This window comes from Lissotriton helveticus, chromosome 1_1 (assembly GCF_964261635.1).
Source record: "Lissotriton helveticus chromosome 1_1, aLisHel1.1, whole genome shotgun sequence".
Classification (NCBI taxonomy): Eukaryota; Metazoa; Chordata; class Amphibia; order Caudata; family Salamandridae; genus Lissotriton; species Lissotriton helveticus.
Window position 1 is genome coordinate 913,620,370 of NC_136057.1, and position 19,929 is coordinate 913,640,298.

The following is a 19,929-nucleotide window of genomic DNA, read 5'->3' on the forward strand; positions in this document are numbered from 1 at the left end:
AAGTGGTACCTTCCTATTGATCTCCGTGAAGTCATATCAAGAGGACTCTGCATTGGTATATGATTAGTTTGTAAAGGACTGTTTGCACATCTGCTACTGTTCTAAGGTATTAACTAAGGTTTGCAGAATTCTAAGTTCTAGTCTTCTTCCTAGCTTACAAGTGTGCAGATTGCCCTCAGTGGTGGGAAATAACTGGTGCTCCCTTATGTGTTATGACAAACTGCAGTGGGCAATTTATGTGTTACGACAAACTACAGTGGGCTATTGCATTGTGTTACAAGTACTACAGTGGGCTACTGCATAGGGCCAGGAACAGTCCAGGTTCTGAGTTATCAGAGAAAAGAAACCCTTGAACATACAAGTGTACAGATCCCCCTTGTGATATTTTTTTCCGGATGTGCCTCTCCGCAGTACCCTCCCTCAAACCTTTCTCCTCGTCTGGCCACTCTGAACCTCTGCCTAATTTCATATTGCAGAGTCTGTGATGCCGTAAGGTGAGAATCTGGAGGGTACTGCTCCTGAGGAACTTTGGATCTTAACACTTGTTCTGCAGTGACTCCAGCCAGTAAAACTGTTTCTTGATCAGTTTCAGTTAAATTTTCTAAGAAAGCCTGTCAACTTCCCAGGGGATCACTTTTAGAAATGTTTCCTTTCTGGAGGGTCACCTTTTTTTCTTTTTGCTGAACCCTATTTTTGCCACCTAAAGAATTCTATGCACTTTTCCCCTGTTAACCAGAGTAAAGTGCTTGTGCTACTCCTTTGAACATGATGAAATTGGTATACACCTCATTGATTTATTTATTTTGAATATAAGTTCCTAGTATATCTTTCCAAATGTATTCAAGGCCAGTAAACAAAATGCTACCAGTGGACGACATCACTCATTGTGTAGTGGCACTGTAAAGCATGTCTCCAGGTCCACTAGTCGTCTGGCTGTGCAGGTTTGAACTATAAATTTGATTTGTCAAAATAACCCTGATTTGACAGACGTAAACCTTCCTTTTAAATATTTATAAGTCATCCCTAAGTAGGCCTTATTGCACATAGGGCAGGTTGCATAATATTTAAAAGTAGTACATGTAAAAGTTTATTGTTAAACATGTCCTTACAGTGAAAAAGCCCTCTCAGCTATTTTCACTGTAGCAGGGTTGGCTGTTCGATAGGAAAACATGGTGAATCAATATTGAGTTTAATAAATGTTGGGGGTGTGGCCAAGCCGGCGGCGAAGATGGGCGCCAGCTCTCACCATCAGCCTGGCCCAGCTGTGATTTTCTCCGTAATCTGCGAAGCGGCATTCATCTCTTCTGGCGTTGCGGACAGCACAGGTGGCGCGTACTCTGCGGGGCTGTTTAAAGCGTCCCAGCTCCAGCCTGACCCAGAGAACCGTCGAACAGCGTGAGGACCGGGCCTAACGGTGCTGCTTCATCGAGCGCCTGGGCAGGCCCGTACAGCACAGCGCCCCGCGAGTGTTCTCCGAGGCCAAGGGCTGCACCGGAGAGGCCCCGGGTGAGTTGGGCGGCACCTAGAGATCCCCCCTCCCCTCGATTGCCAGTGCCAGCAGTCTGCCCTCGGGCCGGCTGCCCTGCACCGTGATTTCAGCAGAGTAGTTTCCAGCGCCATGGGGACAGGGCCCACGTGCCGGTATCGTTAGGGGCTGGGGTGCCGGCTGGGGAGGCAGACGGGCCCGGCGGGAGGGGTTGGTGCGTCCACCTGCTGCCCTTTACGGCGTCATCACCACACACCCGGGGGGCCCTCCTGAGGTGTATTTTCATTGCTGCGAGGAACGCGCTATACGGGAATCGCACTACATGGGGCCTTAAGGTTCACCACGTTACCGGCACTTCACCAGCGCTGCCAGTTGCACAGCGCGGGTCAGCATTCGAGTCCTGGGGGGAGTATAAGTGAAGGAGTGGGAAAAACCCTGTTGTCTTCAAGACATTTTTTGGCACATACACTTCCAAGGTAGTGGAACCTATGGTCTAATATTACAGACTGCCATGTGTGTTTAAAGAATTTGCTCTTCCAGAGCCTCCTGACTCACATCCTCTTATATCCGTGGCTAAGGGGAAGGAGGTGAGTCCAAGGGGTCGCTCACTACTTATCCTACCAGCGTGTAGCCCCAATGCGTTGTGGTCCTTGCAGTCAGCATCAGCGGGTGCGCCTCTGCCTGGGTCTTGAGGAAAAAATCAGTCGCGTTGGCCATCCCTGGACACGTGTTTCGAGGTTGTTGCCTCTCGTCAGCAGGGAGTAGGAATGTATGAAGGGGTGCTGCGTAGGCTGCCAAAAATATTTTCAGGTCTGGTACCGCTCGTGGCACGTAGGAGCGTAACCCGGGCTCGTCAGCCCCACCGGCTCAAGGGAGCCTGAATGTAAAAGTAAGTCCAAGGGGTCGCTCACTACTTATCCTACCAGCGTGTAGCCCCAATGCGTTGTGGTCCTTGCAGTCAGCATCAGCGGGTGCGCCTCTGCCTGGGTCTTGAGGAAAAAATCAGTCGCGTTGGGGACGGAGGTGACTTTGTGTGCCACCCTAGAAATTAAATGTCCAGATGTTGAGCACGTTCTCTTTTTCTGAAAAATCTATCAGCTGTCTAACATGACAGATGTTCCACGTTGGGACAGAGATATGAAAGTGCCTGCCAGATCACCGATAAACAGGAGCTACCTTGTCATTCGACTCTCCCACCCGACTGCCTATGAGATTGCTCCTGCAGGCCTTTTGATCACCTCTGCTGTCAGGGGCCATTGTCTGTATCTGGCAGTACGCAGCAGTTGCTTTATGCCCCAGTGTGCCCACGTTGCTGGTGGCATGTATAGTCGGATTCATTGGCCCACACAGCCCTCAGGACTCACTGGACTGTCTGAGCCTATTGCTTTACCAGCTCTACTTTGAGGATACGGGTCGTAAAGATCCTAAACAGAGCATCCTACCTTTCGGGAAGACGACGGAGGGAACAATGACACTCCCACCTGAGATGGCGGAAAAGGCGCCCACTGTGGATGCACCGGAGCCTCCTGAGACCTTGGTTGCGTCACTACTGCTCGAGATGAAGGCAGGTTTTAAGGGATTGGACTCCCGCTTTGACTCTCTGGATCAAACTATTGCCTCCTTGGGCCCCAAATCCAGGGTCACGACCGCCGTCTGGATGTGTTGGAAGCACGGGTGTCGGACCTGGAAGATGGGACTGCCCAATTGTTAAAGAGACTGGAATGGACGGAATGCCTGCTAAAAGAGGTTACCATCAAGAACGAGGACTTAGTGGCACGTGGGTGACGCAACAATGTTCGCATTATGGGAGTCCTTGAGACAATGTCCACAGGCCGGATGGATCTCTTCGTCGAGAAGCAGCTTACAGAGCTGTTTGGCAGCAACGCTTTCACTCCAGGCTTTGTTGTTGAAAGGGCGCATCGATCACTTGGCCCCAGACCAAATCCTGGCCACCCCCGAGACTCATAGTCCTGATAAGACTCCTGAACTTCCAAGACCGCGACACAGCGTTGAGGCTGGTGAGAAAACGAGGTGTAATTCTATCAAGACTTTACTCCAATGGTCCAGGAACCACGTATAAGATGCGGAGCTCGCAGAACTCGGCAGGGGCGCGCTCGCCTCCCCTCCACACACCAGATCGGACGCTAGTGCTGAACTTTTCTCAAAACCCGGAACTGGATGATGGCTTGATTGTATTTGATTGCATTAATGTCTTACTTTGGGTGCTTCACATTGTTTAACGTAATTATCAGATATATCACTTGGCCGGTCTGATTGCGGGCTGTCCCCCCCCCACACCCGGGTGTATCCTTTCGGTTTGGTTTACTGCATTCTTGGGGTCCACTTCTTGGTCCTCGATGGTTTGCCTACGGGCTGGAGAATTTTGAGGGGGATGGCCACCTTCGGGATGGAAGGTGGCTGGGCGGGGGGAGAGGGCAGGGAACAGATTTACACATTGTTTTGGTTGTTGTTCACACTTTATTCTAGCATTGCTTGTCACATCACTATTGAGTACAAGTCCTGGCAGACTAGGGTTTACACACTGGTCAAATGTCACGGTTAGGTAACATACAGTGGCCCTCGGCCATCACCTTCATGTCCTGGAATGTTAGAGGACTCAATACACCCGTAAGAGGAGGCAGGTGATCCATTATCTTATTCAACATAAGGTTGACATAGTATATTTACAAAATACACACCTCCCCATTACAGATTCGGCCCGTTTTGGCACGAGTTGGTGCTCACCCAGATTCTTCACCAATTACAGTAACTACGCTGGGGGCACAGCCATATTGGTCCACAGAAGAATCCCTTTTACACCCATATATGTGGCCAGAGACCCTGAGGGCAGATATGTGATATGTCAAGGGTAACCTCTATGGCCACAAAGTCACCTTAGCGAATGTTTATGCTCCCAATGTCGATGCCCCATAATTTTTCCATGATCTAAACACACGGATCTCAAAGCACGACCCCCGCAAATTGCTCCTGGGTGGGGACCTCAATTTATTAATACACCCGTGCTTGACAGCACTTCTAAGGCACCGGACACCAAGCCGCGAGCGCGGTGCAACCTGAGGGACCTCTGTGAGCAGCACACATTAATAGACATTTGGCGACGGCATACACCCATCACTCTGGCCCACACGGCACCTGGTCTAGGATAGACTATTGGCTGATTTCTGCCATGGTTGCAGACTGGTTTGGTTCCCATACTACTCTCCCTGGCACATATTCCGACCACTGACCGATAGTTTTACATTTAATGCTCTCACGACCGGAAGGGTACGAGAGGCAGTGGCGCTTCCCAGGTAGAGCCCTCCAAGATGAACTGTTCAAGGCTGAGGTCCGGGAAGCTATAGAGGACTATTTTAAACTTAACACCGGCTCGGTTGACACAGTGGCTGTGCTGTGGGAGGGATGTAAGGCTGTTATCAGGGGAGTGTGCATCTCCAAGCAGGTGGGGGTATTTAGAGACCTTAGACAGACAATGACCCGCATTGAGCAAGAAATAGCTGCAATAGACTCCCGACTGGTGACCCTCCCTGACGCAACAGCTCAGGCTGCGAGACTTGCCCTACTGACTGAGTACAGGGACATAGCGCATCACGAGATTCTATACATGGGGAAACACCACATGGCAAGACGATACGGGGAGGGCGAGCCGCCCGGCAGAGTCCTGGCGCAAATGCTGAGGCCACCTTACAGTAACAAGCATTTACAATGCAACGGTTTTGCCTTTGGAAAAGTTAGAGCTATTGGCATTGTAAATGACAATTTTTTTATTTATTTTTTCTTTTTGAAAACCGATAAATAAATGGCATTGTCATTTACAATGCCAATAGCTTAATCTCTCGCAAATGCCACACACACCCACACCCACAGAGAGCCCCCCACACAGAGCCCCTCCACACAGAGCCCCCACACACACACAGGGCCCCCCACACACACACCCACAGAGCCCCCCACACACACACCCCCACAGAGCCCCCCCACACACACCCGCACAGAGCCCTCACACACACTGCGAGCCCCCCCACACACCCAGACAGAGCCCTCCACACACCCACATAGAGCCCCCCCCACACAGAGCCCCCCCACACACCCATACAGAGCCCTCCACACACCCACACAGAGCCCCCACACACCCACACAGAGTCCCCCCACACACTGCGAGCCCCCCCCTCACAAACCCACACAGAGCCTCCCCACACACACACACACTGCGAGCGAATCTGGAGGCAAGCAAAGGCAGGTGAAACAAGCAGGGTAGGTGAGAGAGCCCCCCCCCAGAGAAAAAGGGACAGATTAGGATTACAGAAATCAAGCAACGTCAGAGGAGGGTCAGAGAAAGCAAACAAGGACAAGGCAACCAATTGGAGACTTGGCAATGAACCTGTGGCAAGCAGGGACAGAAGAGGGTCAAAGAAAGCAAAAACTGCCATGTTTGTGCTCTAGCTACCCCTAAAAGAGATGAAAGCCAAGAAGGTTCTGATCATGGTCGGCTAAGATCAGAGGTTGGTGGGGACATTACTGTCCTTCTTGTGTAAGAGCTGCAGTCTCTCACATGCCAGGCCACTGACCCTGCGCACACACAGAGCTAGCCCTGATTGTACATATACAGACGAAGAAGCGCCATTTCCTGATTCAAATAGAAGCCTAAGTGGCCCTCTCTGTTAGTTTACACACAAGGGAGAGACCCTGTCTGTTCCTGTGTTAAACATAAATAGGTAGCCTAATTCATATATACACACTGAAGCACCACTCCGCTTCTGAGCACATCCAAAGGTGTCCTCCCTGCTCCTCTACCCAGAAGGGGCGGGATGTGGCCTAGTGGCTAGAGCTGCAGCCTGCCGATTTCAGTACAGGAGGGTTTGCAAATGCCCCAGCCCCCAATTACCACACAAGCATATTTGGATATGGATTGTAAGTATGGAACGCCCACAATTTTCAACACGTAAATTTGGGTAGGTAAAAAAAAATGTCCTTGAAGAAAGTGGCCAATACACATCAGAACTTGGTGTCTGGTGTGCAAAGCAAGTAAAGCCCCAATGTAAACATCATACCGTTTGTTAGGCGAAAACTGCCTCACTTAAATTCCACTCTCAAGAATATCGGATTTTAAAACATGCAATAATTATCACAATTCCACCTGGTCCACACACAAATGAAGGTCACAGTGCTGCAAGTCCAATAATTGCATGAGGCATACAATGTTGTATTCTGGCAACACATTTTATCTTTCTAATGCAGATGATATCCGTGTGTATGTATTTACACAGTAGTGTGTTACTGCAGCGATTTATGCACAACCTGCAGGGGATGGCTTTTTCCGACTTTCTTCCTAAGACTGATTTAAACAAGCAACGAGGGACGAGCCACGCAAAGACGGCAAACAAAGACAACAGGGGGGCAGGAAAGGCACGGACAGCGGGAGGGGGCGCGGGAAAGGCACGGACAGCGGGAGGGGGGGCGGGAAAGGCACGGACAGCGGGAGGGCGGGATTTTAAAACATGCAATAATTATCACAATTCCACCTGGTCCACACACGAATGAAGGTCAGAGTGCTGCAAGTCCAATAATTGCATGAGGCATACAATGTTGTATTCTGGCAACACATGTTATCTTTCTAATGCAGATGATATCGTTTGACACCGATCTGTGGAGAAGCTACCGGTGAGCAGTTGATAATGCGCCTGTAATTAGAAAAGGCAGAGCTGTGAAGAGACTCCCGGTAAGCTGTCGTTAATGTGCATCTGTTTAGAAAGGCAACGCTGTGATACTAATTTGAGGAGCTTTGGACTTTAAGATCGTGCAAAGCTAGGAGCAGCTGCTGCTTCTGTCAAATGTGGAGTGGAACACATTTACAACTTGTGAAAAGCAAATACGTGGAAATGGAAGCGCAGTTAGGAACTACACTGAGGAGTTTGAAACTTTAAGATCGTTTAAAGCAATAGAGCGGTTGCCGCTTCTGTCAGTTATGGAGAGGAAGACGTTTATTTTAAGGCGCAGCGATATTGATTGAAATAACAAAGAGAGTGTACACAGTGCCGTATGTGCAGAGAAATTAGGACTGCCTTGCGGGTGAAAAGCTAAGAGCTGCTGCGTTTTTAGTTAGATGGAGAAAGGAACACATTTATCATCAGGAGGAAAAGCGGATGCACTGAAGCAAACTGCGGTGCGATATTAATTGGCACAACAGAGGGAGTGTGTACAGTGCCGTATGAGCGGAACAATTGACAATGCCTTGAAGGTGAAAAGCAAAGAGATGCTACCGTTTCAAATAGACGGTGACAGGAACACGTTTATTACTAGGAGAAAAAGCGGATGCAACAAGGAGAGCTGCTGCTACATCAGTGACCTGGGCGAGTGACCCGAGCACTCCCATTTCCGGGGCCAAGACTGAGGCAAGCCACAGTGGCCAGCTGGACGGCAAACAAAGACTACAGGGGGCAGGAAAGGCACGGACAGTGGGAGGGGGGCGGGAAAGGCACGGACAGCGGGAGGGGGGCGGGAACGGCACACGGCCAGCGGGAGGGGGGGCGGGAACGGGCACTCACCTGGACTTCTTCCGGCGGCGGTCGGCCTGGAATGAACAAAACAAACCTAAAAAAAAAAAAACGCCCACCGCCGAGATGACGCGCACAGAGGGGCGGAGAGGGAAGAAATCGCGGGAACGCCCACGAATCTGGTCCGGCCATGACGGACAGATCTCTGTTCCAATGGCTAGCCTCCATTTATGGAGCTTGCCAATGGAACAGAGGGCGGATTCCCAAGCCACTTGTTGAAATAAGGGTGACACTACCAACCAGAATATAAGATCCTTAAGTATTGCCCGGCGGTGTCGCCTCTTGAACCCACAAAGAAGTTAAACTATTGAAGAGGCAGGCGCTGGAGACTGGAAGGCAGGAAACAAGGTTTTTATTCTCTCCGGAGGAGAACACAACGAAACGGACAGAAGGTATCGTTCTGGGGTGCTCTAACTGCATCCCTGAGGCCTGGCCTCTTATACACAAGTTTATCTCTTTATTTCATGTAACACATTCTCGTCGATACTTTGATGTACGGAAAGACATCCTCAGAATCCCCCTTCCCAGCCCGTTCCCACGCAAGGTTACAGTGGAAGTCCCCGCCCCGTTCACAACAGGTGATGATCATCGCGCAGCTGGATATTCCGCCGATTCACGGAGTGTGTGGGGTTCGATCGGATCTCGTAGGGCGGGGGGCTTTGATCAACCCGGGGATCCTTTGATGGGGGAAGCTTTCTATTGTACGGGGAGGGGCAAGGAATGGTATCGGCAGAGCTGGGTGTCAGCCTGGGAACGGGGAAGACAAACGGGCACACGGGGAAAAAGGGGTTTGCATCTAAGGGCCGGAGATCATGAAAGGGAAGAAGGGAGGTGTCGCGCTGGGAATAGGATGAGGGCCTGGGGCAGAGCAGCGCCGAAGAGGGGTTTATGATTCAAGGCAGGTGCAGGCAGGGGGGGGTTGTCAGCGAAGCTAGGAGGGGGAGAGAGGCGCGCTGGCTCTCGGCGAGAGCAGGGAAGCCATGGTGCTCAAAATGGCGGCTGTTTTACGCGCACAAAAGGTTTAAGGAGAGCAAGAGGGCGCCGATAATGTTGACGGTTTCAACCCAACTTTCAACAGTCCCCCCTTTTCAACATATCTAGCCACCTTGCTTTACTCAATGTCAATTTTCATCAAATTCCTAACTTCGGTATCATACAATGCTCTCATATGTTCGCTTCCAATGTCCACAGTTTTGGGAAAAATACAACTCGCACATAAAGAACACATAGGTGGCAGACATTGAATTCCTAAGCATAGGCCACATATTACAACTACGGGAATCAGGATAATGGTGAGCAGTCTCCAGCCCCAGCTTTTGACGGTGTCCCAGAACCAACCACCAAGCGACCATTCTTCTTGCTCTTGGTGAACTTCCGAAGAGAGTCTGTGAAGATGTTCGATGGCTTTGTACACTGAGGGTGAGTTGTCCGGTATGTATGTACAACAGCTGGACCCAATAATGCGGCATGCTCCTCCACGGTCCGCCAGAACCACATCTAGAACGAGGCGGTTCTGAAGAGCCACCAAACGGACCGCTTGGAGCTCGGCAGTGTTGTTGGCAAAGATGCCCGCTGTGATGTTCATGGTTGTCGACTGCCTGAGTCAAATGTCGGATGGCACGGCTGTTTGCCATCGGGCCCCAGAGGGGGACGAGTCCTTTCATAGCATCGAGGAACTGCGCCCCTGTTGAGTCGGCTTGCTCAACGTCTTTGGCTCGTTTTTGCCTGTGGTGATTCGCTGGGGCCACATAAGTTGGAGGAAGGACGAAGGAGATGTAGCAAGTGCCCCCCCAGCCTTTGGGGAGCCAGGTGTAGGCCTTCGTGCCGCAGATGAAATACATGTTTGGGGATGACACAAAGGAAGGTGGATCCGTGGAATCCAGAGTGCTGGTAAAGCGGCAAGCGCTGCGACCCACCAGCTGTGTCCCAAGTCCTTCTACACACATGTGGCCTGTGACGTTGATGACCGACAGGGCCACAGTCAGAGTGGCAGCCGTTCGTTTCCGCAGATAGGAGAAGGTGGGTCTGGTTGGATTGTTGAACACCTGCATTTCGATTCGTTCTTTAGCCGGGATGTCCATTTGGATCGAGTCGCTGGGGGTCAGCGGGCAGAAGTGTGTCTTTGTCTTGTTTCACCCGGCCCCGTGAGAAGAATGTGCTGCAGTTCTGCTGGAGGTGGCATTGCCCGTATAGCTCTCTTGCAGGAGGATCAGCCAGGCAAGGCAGGAGCCGTGGACAGAGAAGGGTGAAGGGATGAATGGTATTGGATGTCCAGTGGCATGGGGTAGCAACCCACAGATCCAGCAGTTGGTGGTGTTGGTGGCAAGATTGTGCTGGTGAAGTAGCTGCACGAAAGAGTTGTTCCAAAACTCCTTTCGCCTCTCTCTTAGTTGAGGAGAGAGCGAAATTAGATAATGTTCCTTCATGGTGGTAGGCTGAGCAGTGGTTAGGAATGTTTCGTGAGCAGGTGCGTGTTCTTCCATAATCCAGAGCGTAGTCATGAGGAGAAAACAGAGGAGGATTACGATGAAGAGTGCAATTGTCTTTGAGCTATGGAGTCTGTCTGTTCTCGGATTTCTGTAGTGGGTATTTCCTGCTGTCTCCGTCGGCTTCTTATTTGGCGCTTCCATCATCTTCTTATCTGGCGCTTCCATCATCTTCGTCTTCAAGGTGCTCGGTAGTGGGCAGGACCACAGACTTAGTTTTAGCTTCTCTCCAGGTAACCCTTGGTAGTTTGGGTCACCGTTCTGAGATCCTTTAACCTAGTCCGTGGCCTACTTAGCCGAAGCTCCCTCCTTTCGACGCAGGGAATACCCTTCTCGAGATGGCACAGTGGGGTCAGGATGTTTTGAAAGTTCAAGTGTCTCAGTATCAGGATAGCAGTTCAACGATGGTCGGTCCTGGTTCAGGAGCTCTTCTTGGGTGTTGACGGTGTCTGTTGTGGCCAGGGCTGGAGAGACCTTTTTGCAGTGATGAGCGTGCAGCCAGTGTTTCTTCCCCTCCACTCGAAGTGCGGTCCGAGTGGTGATCAGCACTTGCCAGGGGCCCGTCCACCGGGGTTCCAAACTCTTTGATCGCTGAAAATTCCGGATCAGCACGAAGTCCCCCGGCTGGATGGCGTGACCCGGACCCCTGGAAGCATCGGGGATGGCCTGCTGCACCTGCTGATGAAGGACAGACAAAGTTTCAGTCAATTTGTACAGATAATCAGACATTAGGACGTCCGGAACGTCATGAATGGAAGTTGGTTTCGGGGCAGACCAGACGCTCATGGGTCGACCGAAGACAACTTCATAAGGGGTTAAGTGATGTCGGGTGGGGGTAGAGCGCATCGATAGCAATGCCAATGGGAGGGCGTCTGGCCATTTCAGGCCCGTGGTAGCCACTATTTTGGCCAGTTTAAGCTTTAGTGTGGCATTGTGTCGTTCGACAAGCCCAGCAGATTGAGGGTGGAAGACTGCGTGGAATTTCTGTTTAATACCCAGCCCATTTAGGATGAGCTGGATAACTTTGGCTACGAAGTGGGGGCCATTATCACTCCATAAAACACGACAGAGGCCATAACGGGGGAAAAACTCCTTTAACAGAACCTTTGCAGTGGCCATAGCGGTGTTGTCACGGGTTGGATATGCTTCCACCCACTTGCTAAATGCGCACACCACGACGAGCACATATTTTAAGCCTTGGCATCTGTCTAGCTGGATGTAGTCCATCTGCAAGACTTCAAATGGGTGGTTTGGGACCCCAAATCCCCCCCGGGGTACTACAGTTCCTTTCCCGGGGTTGTGTTGCAGGCATATTAAGCATTGTTGGACCAGGCGTTTGGCGGAATCTGGGATCTTGTCATTGTGCCAAACCCTGGAGACAAGTTCGATCATGGGGGCTGATCCTATGTGGGCAGGGGAGTGTGCCATGGTTAATATGGGAATCAAGTATGAATCAGGTAGCAACCATCTGTTCGTGTCTTTTGTCCGCCAGCAGCCTTCATCGTCTTTCAATCCCACCCGTGTCCATTCAGTCAATTCGTGTTGTGTGCTAGACGTTTGTATGTCTCTAATTGTGTCCTTGGCGTCAGTCCAGTTTTCTGCTTGTGACCTGGTCACGTACATATGTGTTGTCGTTCTATTTTCAGCTGTCGTTCGGGCGGTGATGTCGGCTAGTGCATTTCCCTGTCCAATAATGTCTGTCACTTTCTTGTGTGCCTGGCATTTGATAACGGCAAGTTTGTTGGGGAGGAGGACAGCTTCGATTAAGGCGGAGACTAAATCCCCGTGCAAAATGGGTGTGCCGTGTGAGGTCAAGAATCCTCTCTCCCTCCAGAGGAGCCCAAAATGGTGAACCACCCCGAAGGCATACTGGCTGTCGGTGTAAATGTTCGCTGTGGTTCCTGTTGCCAGGATGCAGGCTCGCGTCAAAGCAATCAGTTCCGCTGCCTGGGCAGATCGCTGGGTGATGCGGGCTGTTTCTACTACAATTCGAGCCGTGGTGACTGCATAGGCAGCGGAAGTGGTACCATCGGAGAGTTTGATGCAAGAACCGTCCACCCACAACTCCCCGTCGGGGTCAGGGAAAGCCGTGTCTCTGAGATCGACCCTACTCCTGGTCTGTTCGTCCGTAAGAGTCACGCAGTCATGTACGGGGTGCACATTGGGATCGTTCTCTGGCAAGGGTAACAGAGTTGCTGGGTTCAGTGTGGTGCATCTTTTCAGGGTGATATGGGGGGCAAGCAAGGTCAGTTCGTATCCAGTCAGTCGTGCACTCGTCAGATGTTGCGTCTTGGTTTGGTTCAGGAGGGTGTCGACTGCATGGGGTACCAGTACCGTGAGGGAATTCGAGAGTACAATCCCCTCACTCTGTCGGATAGAGATTGCAGCAGCAGCTACAGCTCGAAGGCAGGCAGGCAAGGCTCTGGCGACAGGGTCAAGAGTGGCAGAGAAGTAAGCGCACGGTCGTTGCTTAGGGCCGATGGCCTGGGTCAGGACAGATAAAGCGCACCCCTCCCTTTCGTGAGTGTAAAGGGAGAAGGGCTTTTTGTAATCAGGGGTACCTAGGACAGGGGCTGAGCAAAGGGCATCTCGCAGTTCTGTGAAGGAAGTTTGACACTCAGGGGTCCAAGGGAGTGGGAAAGGGACGTCTTTGTTTAGCAGAGAAAGCAGTGGTTTTACAACGAGGCTGAAGTTTGGTAACCATTGTCGGCAGAAGGAGGTGAGGCCTAATAGGGAGCGAACCTGCTTCTGGGTCTTAGGGACAGGGGTATCTAGAATGGTTTGGATTCGATCTGGGGTGAGTTTTCTTCCATCTTTGGACAAGAGGTGGCCTAGGTAAGTGACCTGGGGTAGGCAGAATTGCAACTTCTTCTTGGAGACCTTGTGGCCATTTTCCGCAAGGAAGTGCAAGAGTTGAATGGTGGCGGTAACCGCTAGAGGGGTGGTGTCGGCTGCCAAAAGGATGTCATCGACATATTGTACCAACACCACTCCGTCGGGTAACTGGACTTGGTCTAGTTGTCTTTTGAGGGCCTGGCTGTAAATGCTAGGGCTTTCCGTGTAGCCTTGAGGCGCTCGGCAAAACCTATATGAGCGGGCTTTTAGGGTAAAGCCGAAGAGATATCGGCTGTCTGGGTGGATGGGGATGGAGAAGAATGCGTTCTTGAGGTCGATGACGGAAAAGGTGGTGGCAGTGGATGGGATCAAGGTCAGGATGGTGGTGATGTCTGAGACCACAGGGTACTGGGGTACCACCACTTTGTTGATCTCTCGGAGGTCGATGATGAAACGGTATGCTTTCTCATCTCCCTCTCCCTGCTTCTTGATAATGGGCAAGATAGGGCTGTTGCAAACGTTGCTAACCACTTCCTCTACCACTCCTGCGTCTATCAGTGACTGGATAATCATTACCAATGCCTTCTCGCCCTCTGGCGATATCCGATATTGTGGGAGTTTTGGGAGTGTTGCGTCTGGTCGGACAGTAATGTGCACTGGGTCAATTAACATACGCCCTACGTCCGAATCCGCTTTGGCCCACAGATACGGAGGTAGAGTGTCAAGCAGGGACGCGTCAACGTCGGTGATGGAAAACATGTGTCGGGGGGAGCAATGTCTAAGCAGAACGGGGTTGTCGTAAAGAAACACTCGAACTCCATCTTGAGAACACCTGATCGTCGCTCGGAAGTGTTTCAGTAAGTCAAGTCCCATAATGGCGTCAGGGCTATTGGAGGAAAGCAAGAACGTGGTGTCGGTGGTGTTGTTTTCTACGTCAAAGAGAATCGGGGCAGACAAAGGGTTGGTGGAGGGCGTTCCATCGAAACCTGTCGATGTTATGAGTGAGCCAGACAAGGGTGCCCTTGGAATCAGTCGTTTAGATAACGCACTACGTGTTGTGCCAGTGTCTACCAGAAATGGAGACTTGGTACCCAGGACCTTAGCAGTGACATAAGGGCCCTGCTGGTCAACATAGAGCTCGACTGGATCCCTCCCTCGCCCTTGGCTGTCCTATGCGAAGGTGTGAGTATCGTCATAGTCAAATTGTTGATATTGGTTCTGCCTGGGTCGGTCGAACGTATTTGGTCTGCTTGATCTGTCGTTAGTCGCGTCATTTGGGGGCCCTCGTTGTTGTCCCTTAGGTCTCGGTCCGTTTGCTACGTCCCTGGGGTCTTTGTTTCTGATCATTTCCAGAAGAACTGGGCACTGGGATTTCCAATGGCCAGTCCCTTTGCAGAAAGCGCACTGGTTTTCTCTAAGGTCTGTGCGTCCACTGTAGGAAGTCAGAGTGCGGTCCTGGGGGAATGTAGTCTTAGGGACGTTTGTCTGGTAGTTTCCCCGGTATTGGTCTCGTCCTATAGTCACCCCTTGCAGTTTGGCAATCATCACCCTCTCTTTTAAGTCCTTCTTCTTTTTCTCTGTCGCCCTATCGTTTTCATTTTTCTGATGCTCATAATATTGGGCCATTTGGAGAATCGCTGTAGGTTTGGAGGCTGCCCAACTACTCTCGCTGGCCTGTAGTTTCTGGGAGATTTCCGATGATAGGCCCTTAACATAATTCTGGACAAACAGATGGTGTCCGGTTGCAGTGGTCATGTCCTGACCGCTGTAATCGGAGAACACCGTTTCAAACCGGGAGAAGTATTCCGATACATCCTCCTGGGGTTTTTGGCGACAGGCTGTTACTATCGACCAGTCCACTTTCTTTTCTGGGATTAGGGTTTTTAATTTCTCTACGATTTTATCTGGGAGGTCTAGAATGGATTTCAAAGGCTTTTGTCCTGGTCCCCGTTGTTTATCCAGATCATTGAGTTGTGACCAGGTATGTCCAGGTATGTCCAAACAGCTCAAGGTGGTCGACTTTCCGGATTTGCTTCCACACATCAGCTGGTAGACATAACCCGAAGAACAAGTCGATGTCAGCCAGGGTCATAATCGTTGAGCCCAGGGCTGTACCCAATTCAGTATAGAAGGCAGTGGGGTTTTTACGTAGGTCGGGTAGAGATTTCCGGAATGTCAGTATCTCTTTCCGGTCCCATGGCTGGTAGACCCAGTTGTACACTACCCTTCCCTTCGCGTCTTGGTTGTTTGCATCATCGTGAGTCCCTGTACCCCGAGGAGGAACCCAGTAAGGGGCAGCCTCTCGTATCGGCATCATGGTGTTAGATTGCTCGGTTGGTTCCGTCACTACGGAGGCTGCGGATTTAGCTCCCGGCTTTCGTTCAGTGAGGTGGCGGAAAACCTCAAGCGTACGCGTAAGGAGGTCCGACACATCACACTCGCCCTCATCCCCGATATCGACCTTCCGGTACAGAGTCCTTAGGCTCTCGGGACCTTTGTCTCGATATCGGTCCTCGTATGCATTCAAGACATGATAACACAGTCGTACGGTAAAATGTCGTCTGTGACTCCCTGTATACGAGCTGAACATATCTGTGATGTACTCTTCATCATCCTTCCTTTCTACCAGTGTCCTTGCTATTTTGTCGACCCCCGCTCGCTCATCTTTGTCTAGTCTGTTTGTTTCTTGCAGGGCCAGCCCCTCGAGTCTCATGGTCGTCTAACGTTGTTGTTGATGCGGGTTTTAATACAAGGGGTTCGGCTGGCACAGAGGCCATTGGGGCCGACGCTGTGGCGGTACCTTCGTTTGTACCTGGGGGTGGCGCGTGCTGCGCCAAGGGTTGAGAAGGGGCATATGGAGGGGGCATGTAGATGATAGGAGGACCTAACAGCAGGTCCTCATTGGCTCGTTGTTTCGAGGGTAAATCAGGGTAGAGCATGGAGGGAGTTCTAACCGGACACTGGCTTGGCGTTTCCATTTCTAGTTTCTGTTTAGCTTTCTCTCTTTCCTTTATCTCTTTTTCTAAGTTCTGGGCAGCTAGGTGGGCTGCTTTTCGCAGCTCTTTTTCCAGCCTACTCTCAGTTTTCTTTTTACGTTGTTCAGTTTCTTTTCGCCACATGCCGAAACTGTCAAGCATAGTGGGTGTTGTCTTATTTTTACCCAGGGCAGTTTCTAGCGTTTTTATTTTATCATCATCGAAGGATCCTATCAGGGGCCACTGACTTTCTTGACCCTTTTTCGTATATTTGTGCCATAGTTTACTATAGGCTATAGCGGTCAATCCATGCTTCATGAACATGTCCTTATTAGGGGTGCCTTCCAGTGGGGCTGGATGGTCCATCTCTAATAAGCGGTCCGGGCTAAACAGGCTACTAATCAGTGGGGAGAAGACAGACATGACGGCTCGTAACGAGGGACTAAAAAGTCAGCACTGCCTATCTTATCACTAGGTGCAAAGACTGGACAGAATATTTCTATTCTACGTTGTTTGCAGGCAGTGAATACCTCATGGATCAAAATAACAAAAGACCAATAAATAACAATGGGGAGAATGAGTAGGTCCGCAAAGATCTGCGTTACCTACCCTTTTCACTATCTGCAAAAAGGGTGGTCTCTTCCCTGTTTGCAGACAGGGAATCTCCAGGAAACAATAGTTTTGCGAACAACAGTTCAGTTTCAAGTGATTATTGAGTGGGGGAGAAAAAATAAGCACGGCTGCTGCCCTACCTATCCTCCACTGCTTGCAAAGAGAGAGCCCGTTGTTTCTCCGTTTGCAGACAGTGAATCTCCAAATAAATAAAAAGAGCAATACTAGTATTTTTTAAACAATCAAGCAATCAAGCAATCATTTCGCAACTTGTCGTGATTACACGACCTTACCCGGACCGCATGGACAGTTTCTTGTCTTCCGAATCCAGCGCCCGATCGTCCTCTCTTCTCCGTTATCCTCGCGGCACTCCTTATGGTTCCCAGTCAGGACCGTAGATCACTCGAGAGAGGTCTGTTCGGAACCAGTGAAGTTCGGATGATCGGCTGTCAGACGAGGGTCTATCGGACAGACGCGTTCCCGATCGTTGCAGTCGTTCACTTTGTCGTCAGGACCTCTCCCACTGGATCCATGGGTCGCTGATGGGCCCCACGCTTGGGACGCCAATTGTTGAAATAAGGGTGACACTACCAACCAGAATATAAGATCCTTAAGTATTGCCCGGCGGTGTCGCCTCTTGAACCCACAAAGAAGTTAAACTATTGAAGAGGCAGGCGCTGGAGACTGGAAGGCAGGAAACAAGGTTTTTATTCTCTCCGGAGGAGAACACAACGAAACGGACAGAAGGTATCGTTCTGAGGTGCTCTAACTGCATCCCTGAGGCCTGGCCTCTTATACACAAGTTTATCTCTTTATTGCATGTAACACATTCTCGTCGATACTTTGATGTACGGAAAGACATCCTCAGAATCCCCCTTCCCAGCCCGTTCCCACGCAAGGTTACAGTGGAAGTCCCCGCCCCGTTCACAACAGGTGATGATCATCGCGCAGCTGGATATTCCGCCGATTCACGGAGTGTGTGGGGTTCGATCGGATCTCGTAGGGCGGGGGGCTTTGATCAACCCGGGGATCCTTTGATGGGGGAAGCTTTCTATTGTACGGGGAGGGGCAAGGAATGGTATCGGCAGAGCTGGGTGTCAGCCTGGGAACGGGGAAGACAAACGGGCACACGGGGAAAAAGGGGTTTGCATCTAAGGGCCGGAGATCATGAAAGGGAAGAAGGGAGGTGTCGCGCTGGGAATAGGATGAGGGCCTGGGGCAGAGCAGCGCCGAAGAGGGGTTTATGATTCAAGGCAGGTGCAGGCAGGGGGGGGTTGTCAGCGAAGCTAGGAGGGGGAGAGAGGCGCGCTGGCTCTCGGCGAGAGCAGGGAAGCCATGGTGCTCAAAATGGCGGCTGTTTTACGCGCACAAAAGGTTTAAGGAGAGCAAGAGGGCGCCGATAATGTTGACGGTTTCAGCCCAACTTTCAACACACTCTACTGTAAACATAAGGGTTTCGCCTGCGCGAAAAAGCTGCGCAGTGCGCAGCTTTCGCTTAGGCAAAACCTAAAAATGATATCGCCGAATTACACTCTGCAGCCGGTTCCACTCTCACTTCCACGGTGGCTATCGGGGACAAATTTTTAGATTATTACACTACACTTTACAAGTCTAGAGCAGACCCCGACGGCACGGCCCAGAATGCATACATAGACGAAATCGCATTGGTGTTTTTAGAGAAATACATGCTAGACTTTATGGCAGAACCAATATCCGTTGACGATGTCATTCTAGCCATAGACACCGTGCACGGATCTACTGCCCCGTGATTGGATGGTTTTACAGGGGACTTTTATAAAGAGTTCAAGAATATTTTGGCCCCCCAGTTAATTGAGGTGTATGCAGAGGCAGGGGAAAAGCAAAGTCTCCCACCCACAATGCGTGAAGCTGTGATTATCCTTCTTCCGAAGTCAGGCAAAGACCACAAAAAATGCAGCTCCTACCGGCTGCTGTCCTTATTGAACTTGGACTACAAAATTCTGGCGAAAGTACTCGCCAACAAGCTTTCACAGCTGATGGAGTATATCATTTCCCCAATGCAGTCTGGCTTTGTCCCCAAACGCTCCACATCCTTGAACCTCCAAACACTGTTTACTGTGCTGCACAGAATACAACCTGAGGTGCTGGCGATAGTGGTGTTACTTGACGCAGAGAAAACGGTTGACTCTCTGAAGTGGCCATTCCTAGTGGAGGTGATGCAGCATATGGGTCTACATTATGGCTTCATCTCAACCGTTTCCTTACTAAACAGCGGCCCCTCGGCACGACTCCGCTTGAATGGCACTCTGTCTAGGCCATTTCACTTATCCCTTGGGACTAGACAGGAATGCCCCCTGTGCCCCCTATTGTTCATTCTAGCAATGGACCCGCTAGTCAAGCATTTTCAAGAGCGCCATCTACATAGAGCGTTACCATTTTTTTTGCTTCCCTGTACGCGGACGATGCCATCCTTTATGTCCGGGAGCCCCACTTAAACCTAGCTCCTCTAATTCGTGAAATTATCTGTTTTGGTAGATTCTCGGGGCTGGGCATCAATTGGCATAAGTCCATCATATTCCCGCTCACGGAGAGCGCAGTCAAATGGGTTTGCGAATTCTCGCTTGAGTTGTGCCAAGACTCTGTGAAATATCTTGGCATCCACATTCATTTGGACACCACTCAGATTATACGCTTAAACTATGGACAGACCTTTCAAAAAGTAGAAGAATAGGTAGACCGCTGGCTAAGACTACCCTTGTCGCTAGCGGGCAGAGTAGCCATATTAAAAATGGTGGTTCTCCCCAAATTCCTATATCTTTTTAATAATATCACTGTGCCCTTGGCTGACTGCTTTTTTCGCACTCTGTGGACACTCATGATCAGACTGGTATGTGGGGTAAACGGCCCCGTGTTCGCTGGTCCATACTGACCCTGCCATATGACAGAGGGGGTTACAACGTCCCAGACCTCCAATTGTACTACTTAGT